Genomic DNA, 12,596 nt, shown 5'->3' on the forward strand with positions numbered 1-12,596 from the left:
ACCACTGTATAATTAGTAAACTTGTTGTATTAGAGTTGTCATTTTCCCTCTTTCTGGTCATAGGTTGCAGTTGGGGTAACTTGTCTGAAAGTCAAACATGAGTTGTATAAATTTTATTTGCTTGGCTGCTAGCTGTAGCTTTGCCTGGCAGGACTAATAGAAACTCATCTAAAATGAAACAGGGCAGAGGAGACGGCCTGATTAACTTGTCCTCAGGACAGACATATGTGACAAGATAAGATACACAACGTGTTCAGGCTTTGCTCGCATTGTTGAAAATGCTTTAGCTTAATTAATACTTTAAAAACAGATATAGCTTTAGATTTTTCTTGAATCTATGTGGGACTATTCATCTTCTTGATGATGCAGCACATAGAAAAGAACGTTATCAGCTAGTGCATGTATTGGACTTCATTTCATTCAGCCACACCGCAGTTTCTGTGTCTTATTATCTTGGTGACATTAGGTCTGCAGTCTGATTACAGCCAACAAAGGTGGAGAAATGTGAATGAAACAATTAATTGGTGCAGTCAAGAAGGTGTAAGAACCTGAAAATATGACTCATTGAATACATTTTTTAATTAAACTGCAGTTTGACAAAAAGAAAATGGAGCATTCACTAAAGTTTTGTGCAGTCGCCATGGGTGCTTTTAAAGCAAGATTGCAGCAGTCTACAGTAAACACTCCTATCCATCTTGAATATTCTCAGGGCAAATTTGCAGAGCTGAGCTTAAAGGCTGAAAAAAAAAGAAAGAAAGAAAAAGGAAACAGTTAAATACTGCCATTCGCCTTTAGAGTAGCTTCCTTTAAATACTGTCTTACAAGTCCGTAGAGTGTATGATGTAAGTGTATGGATTGTTCTCCTTTAGGGAAGATTTATATCTTTGAGGTATGAAAGAGGTCAATCCACAGAACCCCACTTATAGTTTCAGCTATATGTAGCTGTGGTAGAGGCGATGGATAAGGATTTTTACTGTACAAACCTTTTACAGTAACATTATTTATTTCCCTCTACCTTGCATTATATTTATTTAACACCATAGTTAATTTGACTCCTTAATGTTTTTTTGATGTTCTGCACTTTAGCAAGCACATTTTCACATTAAATAATAGGCACCATTTTAAAGTTCCCAATTTTGACTTTAATCTGGATATGTAAATAGATGCACAACTCACTGATAGATACAAAAAGTGAGTTGTTTTCCCCCAAATCCAAATGGTTCATTCTAAACAAGAGGGTGCACATATAACTATAAAACTGAGAAGCAACATACTTGTGGAGAAATAGCTTTTCTTTTAACCTAGAAAAACCCAGTGATGACTTTACACAAGCTGAGAATCATCTCCAGAAGTTGCACATTTCCTTAAAAATGATAAAAAGAAGACTTTATATCCATGATTTAACAGAAGATGCAAATATCCCATAAGCCTCAAATATAGGCATCAGTTTGCAAAAATGTACAAGAAGATGTAAAGTTGTGGAAAAGAGCTTGGTTAACTAACTAAACAAAAATGAATCTATATGAAGATGCCTGACAGAGGAGAGACTTAAGGACTTAAGGAGTGAAGTGTAGTTGCTGAAGATCAGGCAACAAAAAAAAAAGAAAAAAAAAAGGTATGGGTGAGCATCAGCAGCAGGCATTCCTTGATTTCAATGATTTTTCCAGAAAATATTTAATAGATAAAAGCTAAAGGTTTGTCTTAATAATAGTAATATTTTGAAATCTGCTCTAAATCTTTGAAAACAAAGAAGAATAATATATTTATGTTTTTATGTCTTTATACTAGCCTGAAGAAGAAGCTATACAATTGTGTTCTGTGTACATGAGATAAAATATTTTCAGTGATACGTCCAGAGCATAATGCATTACATGAAGTCAGATGCAGGGCAAGCAAATGAAATATTTTTGCTTGGTCAACTTGGAAATGAAAAGCACTTATTGCTTAAAGGTCCAATATTATACATTTTTTCAACAGTTTTATATAGGTGTGAGAGGTCTAACAACACTATTTTCAAAGTGTATTACCCCAAATTCAGCCTTGGTCCTTAATTTCAGCCATTCCAAACGTAACTCTAGTGAGTGAATGTTCATGAGTGGTGTCTTTCCTCACCCGTCGATGAGAAAGGATCCAGCTTTCGCTAGCGCCCACTCTGTGATTTTAGAGGGTAAGCTCAGCTAGCTGGGGGGACGGGTCAATGACAGTATTCACTGCCGGGGGGAATGTTTTTTTCCCCCCTCTGTGATGTCACAAGGGGAAAGATCTCAGATTCACCTGTTTGGGCACACATTCGCTAAAAAGTAGAGCAAGCAAGTGAGAGAGGTGACAGAATTTTCTAATTCTTGGGCCTCATACACAGGCTATGAGGACACATAAGACTGTTAGAAAACCTTTAGAAAATAAATTTTGCATAATATGGGACCTTTAACCAAGAAAAGCAGGACTTGACTATTACTTTCTTCTGTTCACTCACGTTAAGCCTGAGGCAAATTAGTTTAGCTACAAGCTTAAAGTAAGCTTCCAAGTTCAACCTGAACAGCCGGTTTATCTTTAAGAGGATAAAAAAAAAAAAAAAAAAAATCCATCTTGCACTGATGAGACTGTCAAAAATCTTATCCATCTCTGACTGGGAGGCCAGAGTAGCAGGTAAACATAGGTCTGATTTTGTGAAGTCAGTGAAAGTGAAAGATAGACATTTGTATCATCAGCATAGGAAGGGAAAGAGACTTCATGCCATCTATTTCCATGGAATGGATGGCATCGTCCCAGTCTGATCCACAAGGTAAAGGATCGAGCAATAAACCATAAGGAGGTATTCTTTAAGTTCTGACTCCCAACCCTGAAACATAACACATTTCTTCATATGAGATAACTGTGGCTGATAAACGTCCTTTCAGACACATTGATCTTGTGGGTTTTCCTTAATGTCTCAGAGCTTTACAGGCTGTTCTACTGAAGTACTGAGATTCGCCTGTAAAGGCAAGATACCTCCCAGTAATGAGAACAGGCCACATGTGTGTGCTAGGCACCTGTTGCCTCCACTGAAACAAATACAAACAGACATAATATGTAAATAAAGAGCAGGAAACACAACCTGACCCAGTGTGACTCCACCCCTGGAGGGACAGCAGAGGCCCACATACTTAATGGCAGATGACACATTGTTGACCTACAGCAACGCACTCTGCAGGAAAGATACTCACACACACACATAAAAAAAATATTTATTTCACGTGTAGAGTGCCACTATTTGGGATTAAAAAAAAATCACTGATCTTCTAATGTACACACTTGGTGATTTGCTAGTTTCTGCCAATTGTTGCATAATTATGAAACAAGGGATTAGGATTGTTTTTAATACCAGCTTATTTGATATTCTGTCAGTGCTCACCTATGGATGATAATGTCAGATGATATCTCTTTCTATTTCAGTGAGAATATTAAGTTTATTTTAGAATTTTACTATTTCAAAATCAGAATATCTTCTTACCAAGACTCTTCATCTCACACTGATTTGCTACTCTAATGATAGAAATATCAGTGAGTAATCATAAAATCACCTCGATCACCAGTATGACCTTTGGACGAAGTCACTGACAATCAGTGACCCTTCAGGCAGAGGAAGTAGTTTTCACTCACAACACTTTGTGTAAGGATATTTTTATTTTTGCCATTTCAAAATGTCTTGTCATTGCCGTGTCATTGTCTTTTATCTCTGTTCCTGAAACGTCATCTTGAATGCATCGTTGGACTGTCCATGAGTGGCTGTGACTGTAGTCCAGTCCTGCTTGCTCAGTGGATGATCCTTCATTTCCTCTCTAATCCACAGGCCTCACCACGTGTCCCCATTGAAGGAGTCCCAGGGGATTGACCTATATACCTGCTGACTCTTACTAACCTGTCACTGCTGTGGCATGGCTCAGCCTGGCACACTGCTGAGACATGTGCTCGGTCACACCTCCCACTGCTCACTTGTTAGTCTTAAACCACTATTCATTCAAGCTGTGTATAACAGACATTAGATACAGTGGTTTAATGGGACTTAACAGAATAACCTGCCATAGTGATTCTTACTCTGAATGATGCAACGGAAGCAGGCATGGTTATTTGTGGGGGATTTAGCAAAGCTGAATGCAAACTCTTGTGTGTGTGTGTCTATTTATGTGGTCTGTCTATATATTTATAGCACCTCTACTAGTTTCGTACATTTGTATGTCTGGGCATGTCTGGGCACCAAACTGAGTGGCATATTTCCCCACTCACCCAGAGTTCACCCTGTTCACACCTGCTTGGCAGCACGCCTCTGTGCACGTGGTAGTTAATAATTCACATTGACCCTCTGCTCCCCTGACCTTCACTTGTTACAAATTAATTAGGACCTCCTCTGTGATATGCCTCATTAATCTCTGCGAGACGCAGAAGTCAAAGGATTATTGTGATGATTTCTGCCTTTGTTGTTGCAAAATGCTGCTGCAATCCTTCAACTTAAGCTTTGTTGTTCCTTTGAAGCTTGACGTGGCGGATGCTTTTGTTGAATTTTGTCTAAAATGATTTATATTCAGGTAATGACCGAGGCTGTGGTTATGGGAAAGATGAAAATGCCGTTGTTGAATTTCTTAGGAATAACTAATGTAAGAAAGAGAACAGCCAAAGTTTGACTTTTTGTAATAAAATTGTGCAGGAGAGGATTACACATGGTGCATGACTGAGTTGCTGCAAATGTTTTATTTTGCCTTCCACCACTGTCACAGTTCCAGCTCCTCAATTTTTTCCCTTTTTATGGTATGAAAGCCACTACTATAATTTACATGTATGCTTTCTCCTCCAACGACATTTTATCCACAGCATGCTGCAGCATTTTGACATTAAAACATTTTCAATTCTGGTGTTGTGCCAAAGAAAGGCTACCCCAAACACGTGAAAGGACCTTTCTTTCCCTCCTGGTAATGAGTACCTAAAATACTATATCTCAATGAGGACTGTGACTGCATTTAATGACAGCTGACATTTCTTGCTCACAGCGTGTTGTCGGGTCCTGGCAGAGACACCATGTGGTGGACTGACTCTTGCTGTGAGATGACTGACAGTAAGAGGGCAAAACCAGTATTGCATATATAGAGTGTATTTGCCATACTTGCACATGTTCCTGCACTATTTGGAACAGCAATAAAAATATATTGGTGTATGTATGTCATAAGTGAAGTGGAGCATGAGCATGCCACTGTCACTACTAGCTGTGCAGAGAGTAAGAGCTAAAATAACATTACAAAAGCCAGAGTGATATGTGCAGTCTACTAGTAGAATGCTTGAATCTAACTTTGTAAATGCACTGTTAGTTTTCCAGGTCTGCACAATCATGTTGATGTGTGGGTGTGTATGCTCCCATTGGACTCTATGTACTTCCATGAAATTGCGTGCTCTCTGGCTCCCTCCATGGGCAGAAAGTGTTAAGCTTTCCACAATGTCCAACCTCACCAGCAGCTTGGCTCTAAAGGTTTGTTGTCTGTGTAGATGATTTTTCTGTACATAGATTCTGCCTTGATTTTTATGGTTGCAAATGAAAAGTCTGTCATTTGTGATCATGACTTTGAGTTGACTTTTTACTTAAGTTTTGCAGATGAAAAAAAATGATAAAACAGCATTTTTTTGTCAGAGAGATTACAAATTCTGTGTATCTAAGTTAAAAGTTGCTGCTATTCAGTAAGATCAAGTATTTAATTGCAATGAAGACTGTTCACTCTGGCTGCTTCCCTGCTGTTCATAGATGCACAGTGTCAGCTTAATAGTGATAGGATACAATAAACCTGAGATGTTCCCAAAAATATACTACAGAATACAAAATTCAGCAATAACAACTTAATCATAATAAACTCCCAACTGTTTCCGCCACTGGCATTTCAGTCTGTAAATAAAAAAAAAATCAAGCAGTAGTTTTATGTCTTGCCAGTAGGTTTGAAGTGGTAACGCCTCTTTTGTGAAAACATTTTTTAATACTTGTCTTTGACAAGCTTCCACAATCAAAGGGGAGACTGAAACACTAGCTAGTGGGTGCAGACATAAATCCAGTCAGAGTTGAAAACACTTTACATTTTTTCAAAAGAATGGGATAAAAAAAATAAGATCAAACATTTAGTGAACTAAAGCAATGCCTTGTGTGCTTTAAATGACAGTTCCATTGCCTTTCCTCATTTACAGATAGGACTCTACAGTGCTCTATTCGATGCTGACAGTCAGCCTAAATTAACATTTATTATTATTATTATTATTAGTAGCCACTAGAGAGTTATTGTTGGACTCTGCGAAGACCTTCGCTATCTTTTTTTTTTTTTTTACTTTTGCTGTTTCCCTCTGCACTTTTAGTTAGCAGGAGGCAGTCTTGTTCAAAGGAGAAAAAGCCTCAAACTATTGTACCCGCACTACTTGCTAAGCACCAAACAGAATTACACTAATTTAGTGACTAGCTGGTGAGAATAGTGAAACATTTAGAGTTGTAATGAGATATTTCCCTCAGGAGTCGGCTTTAACCAAAACAGGGTAGTCTGACTCACCAGATGTGGGCTGTTGGTAAATACCTGATGTTGGACGTGTATTTCATCCAGCATTCTCCTTCCGTTGTGCTTTTCTTCCTACACTGTTTTGCAGGGGCAGCATCACTGCATCCTGAATTTAATGTCACTCAAAATGATTGTGACTGGTTTACAAACAAGTCAGTGTGTTTCACTTTAATCAGGGGTAATAGGAAAACACCATTTAAAAGCACTGACACAGGGTTGTGTCAGAGCTATAAGAAAAATGAATGTTGGACTATACCTCAACAAGTAGACAGAAACGTATCTCCAGATGATTTGCACGACATGAGACGTTTGCCCTGTTAATAAAAATGCTTTAATATGTAGGAGCTGTCTATGCACTTGTTCCGGATGCCTCCAAGTATTCCTAGGGATATCCTTACTGAAATGACTGTATTCGTTTGAGAAAATTGGTTAATGTCTTTAAAATCAACTGTAGTGATTGTATTGAACCTCTATGTTTTACTCAAGATGTGTGCAACATACAGAATTTAACAAAACAACCATGAAGTGATCATTTCAGGGAAGTTATTCTAATTGTGTTATCTCTTGTGGAATAATTCTTCTGTTGAGGCCACTATCTATAACCAGACTCTGCAGGGGTTTTCTGTGTGTGCACGTTTGCTTGGCATCGGCTGACTTCTTTAATATAGTTAATAACATTTTTTTTATAAGTTAAAGAAAATTTTCTGCAGCTTTAAGTCCATCTTCTATTGTTATAATTACTTGATTGTAATACAGTCCATCATCAAATGTTCCACCAAGAAGTCCCATCTGATTTTATAAATGTGTCTTAATTGTACAATACGTAAATTAGCCTCAGTTGTCAATAAATGCTTGCAATCTAAATAATTTTTAATCTAAATAATTGGGTGAATTTAAGCCTGACCATATCTGCAAATACACACGTGTAGCCAGATATGCACATACAATTGCATGCACACACTCAGGTTACACTTACACACATAAGCTCAGAAATGTGTGAGTGATCAGAGATGTAATGACACAGCAAGCTCCTGTAAGAGTGAGATCAATCTATGAGAATGGGATCAATCTCCCTGACCTTTTCCTTGTGGTAACTTGCAATACTCAATCTCTCATTATTTTGACAGAGAAAGGGCAGCTTTTCCAACTGGATAGAGCATTAGTACAGAACACTGTGAGCCCCTGTTCACAGTATCAACCTTAGTCTATCATGACAGTCAGGTTTACACACCAACTGCCCTCCCAGCTTCACTCATGATACAAAATCCGCATTTTCTATCACATCAAACACACCAAACATTTTCACCTCAGCTGTGCTGTTTTGAAACTGAAACTCTGCAGGGACTGCGATAGTGCTCGAGGTCATTTTCTGTCTTTATGATGTAATATCTCCTGAAGAGTTGTACTACCAGTTGCTGTTGTTTTTCTCAGGAATTACACAGGTCTACATGAGCTCTGCACACTGCATCCAAGCAAAGCAAACAGATGAAGCACAATCAAAGAAGACATCCTGTGGGTGTATTATTGTTGCAAGGTTATTTGCAAATGTGTGTTGAAGGGTTTTTAAAACAGCATGTCAATCTGAGTTTGTGTACTCAGATGTGTGATCGTGAAAAGGATTTTTTAAATGTGTATCCAAATCTGAGCTATATTGTACTGGTATTTGTGAATGTGTAAAAGTATTTACAAATCTCAGCATGCATTTTGCAATTATTTGTCTTTAAATAATCTTCTTACACTTTAATCATTACGTTTTTCTAACAGACATCTTGCACAGAATTAAGAAAGAAGGGTCGAATGTGAAACTTTCACCTGCTGAGACTTCAGTGAGAAATACATTAAGCTGACTTGTAATAGCAGTTGCTTGATGTCGAGTTTTGTCAAACGTCTCTAAAGAAATGTGCTTAATGTCACTTGCTAGCTGACTACATGTTGCAGAAAATACAAGCAGACAATAAATGCTTTAAAACAGGGATCTCAAACTCTGATCCTAGATGGCCACTTTGAGGTCTTGTTGGCTCTATCTGAATTATAGCCAATGATAATTGCATGCTCAAATAAACAGACAAGCTAGCCTCTTGCCATTTATTGCCAATTCTGTAGAAAGATGAGCCCACTAACAAACTGAGCCTGCAGCGGTATGTCTATGCCATTTAATCCCCTACACAATAAACACCAAAATACAAAAATCAAGGAATTTATTCAAGAATAAAAACAAACCGCAGACCTATAGTACAGAGTTACACTAGTTTCATTATGTTTATAAGTACTAAAACTGTTTAAAAATGGATATTTCTGGAGTTTTTTCTGCTTAAACAGTTTAATGTGTATGTACTGAACTGCAGGAGACTGCCACAGTGACTTGGTCGCTCTATTTTCAGGGCACATTGAAGGTCTTTCTCAGAAGCATAAAGTCTCAGTCTCCTTTGTGGACGTGATTTTTCTCCACACTGTGTAGGTAGATGTGGGAAGCACTGCCCACATGGCTCACTGCTGTACAAGCTAAAGCACTCTGCATGAATAATTTGCTACTCTCGGCTTCGGTTTGGCCTTGCTCTTCTCTCCCTTTCACCCACGCAGTCATGTTATGCTGATTCAGGAGCAAAGAGAGGAGTTTGGCAGTGTCAACATGGCAGGAAGAAAGCTGCTCCATAAAAAAAAAGCTCATTAGTGTCTAATTTTGGTATTTTAATTAGAACATGCTTTTATAAACATGTCCCAGATATGAAGATTGGACATGTTTTTAGGAAGGATGTGAGCCCAGACTTCAAATTCCATAATGGTATCATATGCATTTAGATGTACACAGAATGGATACACATGGCAAGTCTTTCTTTTGTGCAAACCTGCATAGTTTTAGTAGTTGTCTGTCGGTCTCAGAGTGTGCTAACTGTCCAAAAAACACAGTCACTGGTTGTGCAAGAACCGGCACAGATGGCTGGTTCTGAGAGCACTGCACCTGTTTATATATAGCTTCTCAGTAGAGCACTTGAGAGATATGAAAACAAAGCAAGTCTGTCTGTTTGGCTTGCCAGTGGCTCCATTTATGCCTCATGGTCTCACTTGAGACAACAGATTCCTGAAGGATTTTGGAACAACATAAAAAGATTTTATCTGGTTTGAAAAAATGAGCACCCATGGAAATAACACGTGACACATCCTGTGGATGTAGCCACGACGTTTATCTTTACTGTTTTATCTCATATTTAGTATAGCATAGGCTAGTGTACTTGTCAAACAAGATGGTTAAAAGAATTCAAAGTTATGCAGAACTTCATAGTCACCTACCATGGTTTTTAACTTCAGCAAGTGTTTGCAAGGATCTGTAATTTCTGCTTACATTGTGTTTTCTGCTACATTATCTCAACTGAAATGCATATTCATATTTTTTACACTATTCATGATTCAAAAGCATCATTAGTAAAATTGAGAGATGCATAATTTATCACTCATATTGCATAAGTGGCCTAATTGAGTTTTTATGAGGTGCCATATTTGCTGTCTAAGTGCCACTGCAACGTGTTATATGATATTCAGTTAATCACAACCCTCTTATGGTGCCATTTGTGTAAGTTTTCTTTACCAGTTGTAAATGTTACTGACAATATGTTGTTGAACAGGAGGTTTCATGACATATTTGCTATGTGATCAGGAGCAGGCAGCAATGTTTGGATAAATTGGTCTACTAAAGCTTCTGTCTGAGATTGCACCTGTTCTACAGCAAGCACCTGGGGAGGAAAATCAAACAACTAGCAAGATAAATACCCACATATTAAGCATGTGGATCTCTCTCTTATTAGATTATTTGATTCATCTCTAGATACAGAAAGTAAGATACATCACAGGCGTGATTCATTTTTATTTAATTTGATAAAGACTTTTTGTGACACATTAATTTTTCTTTTTTCAATGAAAACATGTAATTTTCTATAAATGTAGATCATCTAACAAGACTTATTTGATAAAGGTTTGAGGAATTATCATCACTTTTAGTTCTTCATAGCGTAAAAAATAACTTTGATAGCTTTTGTTTACTTCAGTCTTTTCCTTTTCATTAAAAGCTTGGTGTATTTGGGAGTGAAAGACTTTCCAGCTGGTAATCCCACTGCTTGAACAAAGGCGATTGTTATCTGGACTGTTATCTTGGTTCTTGAAAATGTTTCATGGTTTAATTTGTTAATTGTATGTTGATTTGTGGCTGTGTTTGTGATTTGTAGTTTTTTTTTTCCTTGTGCCAGCTGTTTCAGATCTGTTGGGCTAACTCTGAATTTTATTGATGCTCTACAGACTTTTGTCCAATTTTCCTTCTTTCTTCTAAAATCTAACAAATTTCTAGATTTTATATTGGATTGGGCATTGTAAATCATGCTATTATTAGTTGTCAGGAAAACCCCTAAATGATCCTTTAATCTCCCCTACAGGATATCTGTCTATCTGTCAGTAGAGGCTTAATATAATCTACCTTTGATCAGTTGACAACTATTCATATAGTCAGTATACAGTAATAGCATTAAGATTATAAATATACCTCTAATACTCATTGTCTTCACCACCATCATCATTATTCCACCTCCTTTTCTTTCCACTTCATCTGTCTTCCTCCTCCTCATCCTCTTTCAAATGTGAGCTGAGGCTTTTGCTACCACCCACATCATCATGTACCTAACAAATCTTTGGAGAGCATTCTTTGCTCACAAAACGCTTGTACTGGACATATTCAGTTAAGTAATATACAAAATATCATGACATGACCAGGGAGCCAAAAAGAGGCACCAAAGGAGCCCAAAGAAGAACAAAATGTCTCCCTCTAATCACTGTTTCTACACAAGTTAAGGGTGAAGTGATAAAGAAAGCAGACTAAGGCCACCTGCCAGATCTTATTATTGGAGTCTGAGGGCGCATTCACATTGTAGTTTTACTAAAGCGGACAAACTACTCTCATCAACAGAAATGTACTTGAATCACACATTAAAAGAAATCCACTACTTAGATTAATCAACTTAATAAGACCTTGAAAGAGAATTGAGATAGAATTGCAAACACAGTGATAAACAAATTACATCATCATCTTCACAGATGCAATAATTTTGAAAAAGAAAATCTGTTTGTGATCTTTTTGACACATTGCAATTGCGTATAATTTGTGACGTTAGACGAAATGTTCAGTTTTACATCGTTATTTTTGTAATTTTGATTGAAAAACATATTGAAATTATAATGATCCATTTTTGCAAGGATCCGTACCAAACAAAAGAAAAAATCTTTTTAAGTTTGTGCAATATTATGTGAAGGCCAGGTAAACATTACAGTGTGCCTTATGACTTTCATAACTCTACCCTTCTGTCCCTACGCCAGTTACATTCCTGTCTTTGGTTCATTAGAGTGTCCATTTGCAAGGTTTACTTGTAACTGAACTGAGACTTTCAGTTTTCAAGCAGACCAGAGTTTGCTTCTTTTTGTCTGCACTAGAGTGCGAACGAGCGTTCACGCTACTCCACATAGACCATGCTACCTGTGAAAGCAGACCTGGTTTGAAGCAGACCAAACAGCGCCAGTGTGAATGTGCCCTAAAATCACTGTTATTATATTGAGGTGGTCCCTGCTGGCTTAATGATTGTCACGCTGTCATTTTGTCATGAGTCCTGACTATTTAGTTGTTGCAATATGAAGAAAAAAGTTTGTCATCTATTTGCAGCGTTGTCTGTTTTCCACTGCTATAAAAATGCCCTGTGCAATAGTCACTGAACACCTGTATTGTTTTGGTTTAGCTGTTGCAGTCTATGTTGTTAAATCTTTTATATTTATGCTTTTGAAGTGTGACACCAATAAAAGACATGATTTATTAGGCCGATGGTAATCAGCAGTCGAGGTGTTTATGAGGTTATTTGTTTTGTTGTACAAGTCTATGACACAAGAATCCTCAGTCTTCATCCCTAAGGCACAGATGATTATTAGCAAAGGGCTGTGCTACAAACATGACACCCCCGCCTCTATTTTCATCTTTCATAACCTGTAATATAACCATTTCATTCCAGTGAACAG

General features: G+C 37.6%; 1 protein-coding gene across 1 annotated transcript in view; it reads left to right on the plus strand.

The window, feature by feature from the left end:
- bsnb (bassoon (presynaptic cytomatrix protein) b) overlaps positions 1–12,596 on the plus strand; it is a 75,001-nt gene that overhangs the window by 41,827 nt on the left and 20,578 nt on the right. The gene's annotated exons all lie outside the window — the stretch shown is intronic.

Source organism: Melanotaenia boesemani, chromosome 3, assembly GCF_017639745.1.
Source record: "Melanotaenia boesemani isolate fMelBoe1 chromosome 3, fMelBoe1.pri, whole genome shotgun sequence".
Lineage (NCBI taxonomy): Eukaryota > Metazoa > Chordata > Actinopteri > Atheriniformes > Melanotaeniidae > Melanotaenia > Melanotaenia boesemani.